A 9,317-nucleotide genomic window follows, 5' to 3' on the forward strand; every position below is an offset into this window, starting at 1 on the left:
GGGATGTTCAGGAGCCTGATAGGAAAGGAAGAGGGCTACACCTGCAAAGGAGCTACAAAAGTAGCCAACTTGTACTGGCATGAACCAGGAGAGGATGTACAGGCTGGATCCGTGGGGAGCCAAGTCTGAATGCTAAGTTTAAAAAAAAAAAAGGGGGGCGCCTGGGTGGCTCAGTCGGTTAAGCGTCCGACTTCGGCTCAGGTCATGATCTTGTGGTTCGTGAGTTCGAGCCCCATGTCGGGCTCTGTGCTGACAGCTCAGAGCCTGGAGCCTGTTTCAGATTCTGTGTCTCCCTCTCTCTCTCTGACCCTCCCCCGTTCATGTTCTGTCTCTCTCTGTCTCAAAAATAAATGTTAAAAAAATTAAAAAATAAAATAAAACAATATTAAAAAAAAAAAGACAGTTTATTGATATGGGAGGACTCTCGGATAAAATAGGATTTAAGACCCTGACATGGATCCTGGGAGATAGGAAAAAGACAATGGCTGGCTAAGGGAAAAGAAAATGCCAGAACTGCCATAGCAGAAGATGGAGGAGGCGTTCAAAAAGCTCAAAGAAGTGAGCCCGATGTAGTCGGTATTCTATGGAAGGCCAGAAACCTGCTTCAGTTCCACAGGAAGGCCCAGGGGATACTCTGGCTATCAAAGCAAAGAGGAATGCACTGGGAGAAGCTGTGTGGCTGTCCTCTGTAGGCCAGGGCTGACAGCAAGAGGCCATTACAGAATTGGCTCTTTTTTTTTTTTTTTTTTTTTTTTTTTTTTTTTTAAATGTTTATTTTATTTTTGAGACAGAGAGAGACAGAGTGCAAGTGGGGGAGGGGCAGAGAGAGAGGGAGACACAGAATCTGAAACAGGCTCCAGGCTCTGAGCGGTCAGCACAGAGCCCGACGCGGGGCTCGAACCCACGGACTGTGAGATCATGACCTGAGCCGAAGCCGGACGCTCAACCGACTGAGCCACCCAGGCGCCCCCAGAATTGGCTCTTTGATAGCGATGGGAATGATAGGACCACGCAATAGAAGCCAGAGGTTGGCACAACTACTGTGGTGAGCAGCAAGGAGGAGTGGCAGTGGAGGGTCCCAACAGTAGAGCTAGGCAGCTGATGAATAGAACATAGCACCCCTGGGCCAAGCTAGGTGGGCAGCCCGTAATGGTACCTGTACCAGTGGTTCTCAAATGTTTTGGACAAAATATCACTTTACAGTCTTGAAAACTGGCATCTCCAAAGAGCTTTTGTTTATGTGGGCTGCTTCTATTGACATTTGCCATATTAGAAATAAGACTGAGAAATTCGTCAAGTATTTATCAACTCATTAAAAAAAGAATTAGCCCAGGGGTGCCTGGGTGGCTCAGTGGGTTAAGCTAAGCATCCGACTTCAGCTCAGGTCATGATCTCACAGGTGAGTTCCAGCCCTGAATCGGGCTCTCTGCTGTCAGCACAGAGCCCGCTTTAGATCCTCTGTCGCTCTTTCTCTTTGCCCCTCCCTACTCTCTGTTTCTCAAAAATAAACATTAAAAAAATAATTAGCCCATTATATGTTAACATCAATAGTATATTTATATGAAAAATAACTACAGTGTATGAGAGAAAAAATTAGTGAAAGAGTGGCTTTTTAAATATATTTTTGTAAATCTCTTAAGTGTGGCTTTATAGAGGACAGCTGGATTCTCATATCTGCTTCTACTGGCAATATGTTGTTTTGGTTAAAATATATGAAGAAAATCTGGCCTGACCCAGATATGTAGTTAGGAAAGAGAGAAGCATTTTAATAGCCTTTTCACATAATTTGAGACTACACCAAAACTCAACAAGTAGTATTTTCTTAAATGGTAGTTGTAATTTAGAATATGAAACTATATCAATGAATTTTTTGTACTCGATCATATTAAAGTCTATTAATCTACCCTGCAGTATGAATGGCTCTGTTTCCCATGCATGGTTTTATAACATCCCGCTTCAGTCATTTGGAAAATATTGCTTCATTGGATTGTATAGACCTTTCAAACATTGATACAATTCATTATACAATAGTAAAAATTATATTTGTTAATATCAGAAAAAGTTTAAGCGTTGGACTCTATCAACTCATGATAGTGTGTACAAATTTTCTAAAATTCTAATTTTTGCTGAAAACCTCAAATTTTATCATTAGTAAGTACCGTTGGTTGTTTTCCTCAAAGTGACAGGCTTACTTGGTTTGGGTTTGAGAAAACATCTGCCAAATAACAAAGTCTAAATAATCAGAGTTTATCTGTCAGTCATTCTTTCAAGTGAAAATGGTGTTCCATGAAGAAAATGGGTTAGTTCAGCTGGTGACTCAGTTGCACTGTGGTTCATAAGAGAGACACATTACTTCTTTTCTTTTTTCTCTTTTTTTAATGTTTATTTATTTTGAAAGAGGGAGAGAGTGCAAGAGGGGAAGGAGCAGACAGAGAAGGGGAGGAGCAGAGAGAGAAGGAGAGAAAGAATCCCAAGCAGGCTGTGTGCTGTCAGCTCAGAGTCTGACACAGGGGCTTGATCTCACAAAGCAGATCACAACCTGAGTCGGACTTTAACAGACTGAACCACTCAGGTGCCCAAGAGACCCGTTACTTCTGTGTGCAGTACAGTACTTTACATTTAATCACAGACAATATTTATTTTTATTTTTAAATTATTAAAAAAATTTTTTTAATGTTTACTTTTGAGAGAGAAGCAGGCTCCAGGCTCTGAGCTGTCAGCACAGAGCCCAATGCAAGGCTCAAACTCACAAACTGTGAGACTATGACCTGAGCTGAAGTTAGATCCTTAACTACTGAGCCACTCAGGCATCCCTATTTTTAAAGTGATCTCTATACCCAACGCAGGGCTTGAACCCACAACCTAAAGATCTAGAGTTGTATGCTCCACTGACTGAGCCAGACGGTGCCCCAATGACAGAGAATATTTAAAAGACATGTATTTAAGGGTCATGATTTAATAAATTTCAGCAATTTTTATTGCTTCATTAAGGACATTCTTTTCTCTCTCTCTCTCTTCTATAGGATGGTATTTTTTTTTTCATTAAGGACATTCTTAAGTGAAACTGATTCTTTTTTCCTTCCTTTTTCCCCTCCTTCCATCCTCTTTGTCTCCTTTGTTTCTTCTTTCTCTCTTGCTGTCTTTCATAATAAAAAAGAACAAACTGTCTCAAGAATAGTTTGCTTCCATTGCCTTGGTTTATTAAGGTGCCAGAAGATTTATTTACCATTGCTTTTACACCATCAGTGCAAGTGTCTAGACAGTTAAAAAGGCAAATAACATCTTAGTATTATAATGCAAATATTTTGACCTTGTGAAGTCTCTGAAATGGTTTCAAGGACCTCCAAGGATCTGTAGACCACATACAAAATTGCTGAGCTGTACAATGAAAAGAAATCAAGAGTTAAAGGCCAGGAGATTGATGGCAGTTGTTCTAATAAAAAGTCACAATACCTCGTCCAGTTTCCAGACCTGATTCAATTTTCAGATCTAGAACCTGTTGACTGAAGGAGAGGTTAAGTCTCTAGGGGGAAGGCCTTTGTAATACTATGGCAGTAGAGAAATGATTTCACTAGTCCTTCCCCAAAGGGACCCATGGACATTTACTAGGGTAACTGTACAACGGGGAAAGTGAAATGGCCAAACATCTTAAGGTCATGCGGTGTCCGAATTATATTGATATCTGGGGACCTGGATCCTCACGGCTCCCCAGAAGAGTGGCCCTACGTAAAATTTTGCATAGGATCATGGGCTGTAGCAAATGGGCTCAGTTAGTTGGTTAGAGGCCTAGAAAGAGCAACACTGGGAGATTGGAAACAATGTCTTGGGGAGAGGCATGTTGGTGTATCTATGAAAGTGAGCACAAAGTGTGAAGATCTATATATTGCATGTTAATGCCCATCTGAGAGCATCTGCCACAGAGGAGACGCTGAATAACCAAATGGATAGAATGACTTGGCTAGTTAACGTTTGCTAGCCTCTGTCATCAACCACTCAGGTTGGCGCAATGAGCACATGGATAAAGTGGCCATGTTGGCATAGATGGCATATTGTCTATGGTTGTAGTGGTGGACCCAACAAAATTGGCTCCCACTCACCAAGGCTGATCTAGTAATTGCTGCTGCCAAATGTTCAACCTGCCAGCAACTGATGGCCAACCAACAGCTCGGTAACAAGTTGACTATTCTTCTCTGGAAAGGTTGGTGATTAACCTTTACTAGAATCAGCATATTCTGAACATGGATTTCTCTTTCCTGTTAGAGGCCTCAACCAGCACCACTCCCTGAGGACTTAAAGAGTATTTGATTTACTGACGTGGAATCTCACATAACATTGTATCAGACCAAGAGTCCCACTTTGTGGCAAAAGAGTGGACATAGGATCATGGAATCTTCTGAACCTACCACATACTTTGCCACCCGGTGGCGAGTAGAGCTGATAGAGTAAAAGAGCAGCCTTTCAAAGGTGTAGCTGAAGGCCCATTTTAAAGATGGTGGGACACCATCCTCCAGAAGGAAGCATGCACCCTATTCAGTAACTATAATATGGTGCTATTTCCCAATGGCTATGATACAGAGGTCTAGAAAACAAGGGGTGAAAGTAGGAATAACCCACTTATCATCACTCCCAGTGACCCTTTTGGGGGAAATTTGTGGTTCCTATTCCTACAGTTCCAGGCTCTCCAGGTTTAGAGAATCTGGTTCCCAGAGGTAGAACACTTCTACCAAGGGACAAATCAAGAATCCCATAAGCTTTAAGTGTGACTGCTTTCTGTCCTTCAAACAACTTGTGCCAAGAGACCAGTAGGTAAAAAAAGGAGCCACATCCTCACAGAGGGACCTGACCCTGGTCCTTTGGAGGAGATAGATTTGCTGCTACAGCGGGTCAGGGAAGAATATGTTTGGCACCGAGGTCATCCGCTACAGTATCTCTTGGTACACACTTGCCCAATTTTGATAATAAGTGGACAAATTTAGCAGCATGGTTTGAGAAGGACATGGTGACTAGGGGCTCATATTGCTTAGGAATGAGGATCTGAGTCATTTCACCAGGTAAGCCAACTGGACACATACAGGTACAAGCTGAAGGTAAAGAGAATCTAGAATGGGTAATGGTTGGGGAGTGGGGGACACTGAATATCACTTATGTCACCTAGACAAGCTGCAGTAGTAGGGGCTATAGGTCATTCCACTTACCTTCTTGTAAGTTTCCCAGGGAAAGCAATCACCAGAATCCCGGAGGAGTTATTCCAGGTAGAGTGAGCTTAGCATGTGGAGCAAATAGGTCTGAGCTGTGCAAAGTAGGTATTGCCATGGTTGCTATGATGCACTACCCAGATCCCACCTTTGGGACAGAGAAGCTTATCCCCAAGTTGCCAGAAGGGTTGGCTGGTAATGGCTGACAAATGAGTCTCTTCCTGGGCATTTCCTTAAGCCACCAAAAGAAGCCGCCTTGCCTGACTTCATGAGCCCTTCCTAGGGAAAATGTAGATGGCCAATGTAGGGGTTCAAAGGACGAGCTCTCTTGCCTCAGTTGGGGCCATCTCAACTTGCCTCTGAAGGGTTATCTCAACCCTAAAGCTCCCTGTTGGAGTGTCCCTTGTTGTGATTGCATCATTGATCAATTTCTCTCTCCCCGCCCCCATCAATCCCTAGTCCTTCATTTCTGCAGGTGTGCGGTGTTGCTTCTCAGAGCACCTCCCAATAAACTTCCTACAAGCAAATCTCTGTCTCATGATGTTTCATAAGAAACCTGACCTAAGACTATCACCTAAGATCTAACCTTTAGGACCTCAGAGAACAAGTCTAACCATTTGAAGGTGGACCTCATGGACCGCCTGTGTCTTCTGTGCTGCGTTTTTCTCTAACAGTCCTCACTGTGTGTTGTGTGCTTCCTACATCCTGGTTGCCCCTCACCAGTGTTCTCCAGCTTGTGTGTTTCCCCCATGATAAAGCAGCCAAAACTGGGTCCCTGAGTACATCAGCTGTGGTCTGACATGCATGCCAAGAATGAGAATGGACTGAGTCTCTTTTGGTCCTCAAGCCCTGGCTGGACACTGGAACCAAGGGCAAAACTCTTCAGAAATCCAAACTCCTCACCTTCCTTCCCTCCCTCATCTACCCACACCAGGTCCTGAATCAGAGGGTCTGGATGCAGCAAGTTTCACAGTGTTCCTAGAGCTTCCCAGGCAATTCTGATTAATATCAAGATGGAGAATCACTGGGCTCAATACTTGACTTCAATTTAGCAGCCCAAGCGTCTGTCCGCTTAGTTAGCAGCTTTTCATTTGACTCCTATGGACTTGGCTGTGAGCGAAAACCCTCAGTTTTATTCACACATGCTTCCGCTAAGCCGCCACTTCCCCACCCTGTCCTTGTACAGTTGGTGCTTTGGAGCCAAGCCCGGATCTCTCAGTTAAGCCCTGTTCTTTTTACCTTGTGAGGCTGAGGCTGTTGCTTGAGCAGGCTAGGATGTTTTGGGATCCTGAGTGTAGCTCCCAACAGATTCCCTGTTTTCACTGGCTTTCTGCTATTCACAAAGGCCACGGTCTTGTTCACTGTGGCTTTACCCAGGCCCTGATAAAAAGGTGGACCAGAACAGGGACAAGGATGAGCCACCCATCAGCTCTGAGGGCATTCCTTGTGTGCAGCGAACCATATGCCCACCCAGAGAAGGACATCATCTAGCTTACTTCCATCACACTTATAAAAACTGGTCCACTTCACAGATAGATAAACAGAGGCAGAGAATATAAATACTGTGTCCAAGAACATCCTGCTGGGGTAGGAGCCAATCTTTTCCTGCCGTCTATAGTGCTAGCCTCTAGGTTTGTCACCTCTCAGAGGAAAGGCAGGAGATAAAAGTGACAAGGTTGCCCTTTCTGGTTGTAAAGAGAAGATTTTTCAGAGTTGGAAGGAATCTTAGAAATAATCAAAAGTTTAACGGATCAGGGAGCTCCGGTAACTTGCCAAGATCTCACAGCAAACCTTTGCTCTGGTTGAGACTAAAATCTGGGTTTTTGAGGCTGGGCCCAGTGTTCACTCAGCTATACCTTCAGGTAACTTTGATCCAAAATGGTACTTCAAAGGGAAACGCCCATGAGACTTATTATAAGTCCCAGATGGTTCTTTCTATGCTTCCAGAAGGGCTTGGCCTGGGAAGACAGGCAATGTCTTCCTCTTGGGCTTCTGCGGAGAACTCTTAACAAACTCTCCTCTCCTCCCCAAGGGATCAGAACCTCAGCACCTGCCTCCCAGCCTTATCTGGGCCTCCATTCACATCTAGCTCTCAGCGTGCAGAGGGTGGCTGGATCTGGAGCCACAGCCGGACATTCAGCTGGACTGACAGACAGCTCCTCACTCTCACACCTGCCTCATCGGCTGTGGAGGCTGTGGTGGTTAAAGGTGGCAGGAGGTTGGCATTTGCCCACGATTTGAGTCCTCATGCCCATGACTTCATGAGTTCAGGCTGCCTGCTTGAATAGCAGACAGCCCGCTTCAAGTCTATAACCAGGCGCACCCTTAACTCTGCCTGCCCTTTGAAGATGGGTCAGCCCCTGACCCACACAAACTGCTGAGAAAAAGAAAAAAGAGCAATCCAAAAAGCAAGTCAGTGAAGATACTTGTTTTGGAAAGAACAGCATATATACTGCAGAGGAAGTGATGAGAAATTGTATTTCCCCTGCCAGTGTCTGCCAATAAATAATAATGATAAATAATGATAACAATACTATCGAGCTCATGTGCAGGCACTATATTAAGTATTGGATATACATATTATTGAATCCTTACAACCACCTTTGAAGGCATTATGATCCTTGTTTTATAGGTGAGGAAATGGAGGCACAGGAAGGTTAAGTATCACAAGATAAACCAGCTGGTAAGTGGCTGGATTCATGGAGACTGAGTGTGGCTCCCTATAACAGACTGGGAAATAGCCCCAGAGAATGCAACGACCAAGGCATCTTCATTCCCAAAGTAGCTAACCACTGGCCTAAAATGCACCATAGATCTCCAGGCTCTTGAACTTTGTTGCTTTATCCGGTAAGTCATGGCATCAGGTAAGAAACCAATCTCATCTGACTCTCTTGTTTGGCTATAACCTGAAGATCGGAGTTTAACTTCCACTACTAATCTTTGCTGATGAACAGGTTGGAGAACCACAGCACAAGGTCCCCACCCAAAAGTGCCAAGTGAGCGAGAGAATTCGACACCTGCCTGCCTCCTGGGTTCTAGGTACCAGCATCTCCTTGGGAGGCATTCTGTTGAGTGTAGTTTCTCACCACCAAAGCTCACACACGCCAAACTCCCCAGCGAATGTGTCTCCGTGAGTCACCATGACACAGACCCTCCAGTGACTTCCCTGAGTCGGCTTTCCCGGGATCCCCAGCCTTTCCCTAGGAGGCACATGCTTTCCAGTGCGCCCAGCAGGGGGCATCCTTGCCCTTCTACCTTCTGCCCTGGGGGTGAGATTGGCAGGCAGCATGGGGTGCCTACTACTCAGCTCAGCCCAGGAGCCACATTTCCCAAACTGGTTATTCGTGTGACCTCCCTGATTTTCTCCATATCCCCTCTACCGTTACTTACACGGTATTTTTCTTTGTCAATTCACATTGCAGGAAACCTAAATGTATTTTTAAAGGAAAAAAAAGTCCTCTTTGATGAAGGTTTTCCTGGCTCTCCTTGCTGCCTGGTCTTCTTGCATTCTGAGGGCCGCTAGGTAGGATGAGGGCAGGAGAGTACAGGCCCCGCTGAAGCTACAATTGGGGGTCTCAAGAACTGGGTCCAGGCACTGCCATCACCGGGAGAAGATGGGTGAGGCTTTCTTCTGTGGATTAGAGCCTCTGTGGATTCAGAGCCCAAGATTGAAAGTATCAGAATAAGGAGTACTGAAATCCCCGCCTTCCTGTGGCACCTCCAATCTCATGAAATGAGAGGAGCCTGTCTCTTGTCTCTCCCCAGGCTGAGGGAGAAGGTGGGGATTGTCTTTCCAGGCAGACAAGAGGGAGGGACTTGGGTGCAGGATGAGAGGTGGCTGCAGGTGACAGGTGTAGGGTCTTTGGGAAAGGGCAAGGATTTCCCTTGCAAAATGCATTCAAACAGACCAAGAGAGAACCTGATCCCAGGGAGGGAATGGGAACTGCAGGGGCCCTACAGGGGGCCCACTGCTGGCTGGAGGGAGGGGTGATGACAGACAGAAGGCTTGGAGGGAGGGGACAGAGGATGAATCCTGAAGGCAGTGGGGCATGGAAGCACAGGGCAGTTCCAGAACGGCTTCCACGGGCTGTCGGGCCTTGTTACAGGATCCACTCCAGTAGC

Source organism: Panthera onca, chromosome B3 (genome assembly GCF_046562875.1).
Source record: "Panthera onca isolate mPanOnc1 chromosome B3, mPanOnc1 haplotype 2, whole genome shotgun sequence".
Lineage (NCBI taxonomy): Eukaryota > Metazoa > Chordata > Mammalia > Carnivora > Felidae > Panthera > Panthera onca.